This window comes from Salvelinus sp. IW2-2015, unplaced genomic scaffold (genome assembly GCF_002910315.2).
Source record: "Salvelinus sp. IW2-2015 unplaced genomic scaffold, ASM291031v2 Un_scaffold2857, whole genome shotgun sequence".
Classification (NCBI taxonomy): domain Eukaryota; kingdom Metazoa; phylum Chordata; class Actinopteri; order Salmoniformes; family Salmonidae; genus Salvelinus; species Salvelinus sp. IW2-2015.
The window spans coordinates 7,989-10,309 of NW_019944157.1; positions in this window are offsets into that span (position 1 = coordinate 7,989).

Consider the following 2,321-nt stretch of genomic DNA (forward strand, 5'->3'; position numbering starts at 1 on the left):
ACTGATGAAGCATTGGACAGATAACTGGCGACGTTGCGGTCAGAGAGAGAGGAGTATACAGCGTCTTAAATTAGGACTGCTCCGCGAGCCATATTTGTCAGTTTCTGCGCTTTTAGATTTATCGCATACACATGGCAAGGCAAGAGATGGATACTAAACTCAGTCTACTGAATGTTTGAATGGGCAGGCACGCTTGTATCGTAAAAATAGGCTTGCGCAGCTAACAAGCTTACCAATTATACCGATTTCTAAGAAATTCTGACAGTTTGTTTGCTTAGTTAAAACATAGTTAGACTTAATGCTTTGAAGGGATGTCAAATAAGTGTTAATAGACCATTGTTGTCTCATGATAGTTTGCGATCTGTGTCCGTGAGGTGCTTATAGGATGCGTCTCATGAGGATTGTGTTGCGGTTAAGAGCAGGATATCACTGTTTCAGCTTCTACCTTTCTGTGGCTCTGCCCCTCTGCGCCAGGTGTCTGCGTCCACGTCCGTTTTTTCTTCTTTACTCCTTCCCTTCGTTACTTTCTTCATCTTTTTTTTCTCTTCCGCTATTTGTTTTTTCTTTTTTTTTTTTTTTTGCTTCTTTTTTTTTTTGCTTCTTTGTCACAGGGGAGATGTTGTGTTGAATGGTTATCTGGTATGTTCGTTGCGATTAAATGTGACCGGTTAATATATATAGTGAGCTGCCCTGGACAGTGACAGTATCATAGTGAGGCGTCTGGCTTACGGCTCGTTACTGACCGGGGGCTGTCGGCCAAGGTAGATCACGTGAGATCGTCTTGCGACTGATTAGGAATTACTTATCCTTCCCACACTAGATGAAGCGACGAACAGTGCGGCATGCGTCAGACTACTTAATTCTCATCGATACTCTATACAATCAAGCTTTCAGTTGTCAGACATGCACATAGCAATGCATGGACAGGCAGGAAATACACACTCTATCTATACATACCTCTCACACCACCTCACTCCACTTCGCACTACCCACCTCCCCACTCTCCAGCACCCTACACACCTCCCACCACCCTACACTACCTCTCCACCTCTCGCACCGCTACATACCTCCACCGACCTAACCTCCCATCACCCTACCGATTCCACCCACTTGTGGCATGGTAACCTCAACCAACCAAGTGAGCAAGATCACAAACTCGACGCAAGGAGGCGGTACTATTCCCTCCCGCAAGACTAAAGCCGCTTCATGCCTCGTCCCGCGACGTATGCTACGCGATCGTTCACTTTAAGCGGATATGTTCTAATGCAGATCGAACATACCACATCTATACATTACACCAGGGCGTACCCAGCCCAGGGAACATCGAGTCTCGTGCGGATATGACCTGGTCACAGATGATTCTACCAGGTCATCTTTACTGCTGGCTGTTTTTCTTCTGTTCTTATGCCAATTCTTCTTTCTTTTTCTTTGTCTCCTGTTGTGTCTGGTATGTCTCCTGTCACTTTCCGTCCCTGGCTGTAACGTTAGACCACAGCTGTCTTTCCAGTGGCAAACAATAATGAGTCATAGTGTGCAAAATAAGCAAGGAAGGTGGGCAGAGCCAAGCACGAGCTATCGCGCAGATCCTATCCTGTAGCTTAGAAGGGTAGATGGGTGGGGGGAGGAGTACTTAGAGGGTAGATGGGTGGGGGGGAGGGAGTACTTAAGAGGGGTGGGGGAGTGTGTGCTTAGAAGGGTAGAGGGGGGGTAGAGGCGGTGGGGGGAGGGAGTACTTAGAGGGTAGATGGGTGGGGGAGGGTGTAGCTTAGAGAGTAAAGAGGGGGGGTAGAGGGGTGGGAGGAGGGAGTGCTAGAGAGTAGGAGGGGTGGGGGGAGGGTGTGCTAGAGAGTAGATGGGTGGGGAGTATGTGCTTAGAAGGGTAGAGGGGGGGTAGAGGGGTGGGGAGGAGGAGTGGTTTAGAAGGTAGATGGGTGGGGGGAGGGTGTCTTAGAGAGCGTAGAGGGGGGGGTAGCCAGGGGTGGGAGGAGGGAGGGTTAGAGGGTGAGAGGGTAAGAGGGTTTGGGGGAGTGGTTAGAGGGTAGAGGGGGGGTAGAGGGGTGGGGGGAGGGAGGTGTTAGAGGTGGGGGGAGTGGGTTAAAGGGTAGAGGGGTGGGGGGAGGGAGTGGTTAGAGGGTAGAGAGGGTAGAGGGTTGGGGGAGTGGTTAGAGGGTAAGGGGGGGTAGAAGGGTGGGGGGAGGGAGTGGTTAGAGGGTTGGGGGGAGTGGTTTAGAGGGTAGGGGGGGGGTAGAGGGGTGGGGGAGGGAGTGGTTAGAGGGTTGGGGGGAGTGGTTTAGAGACGGTAGAGGGGGGTAGAGGGGTGG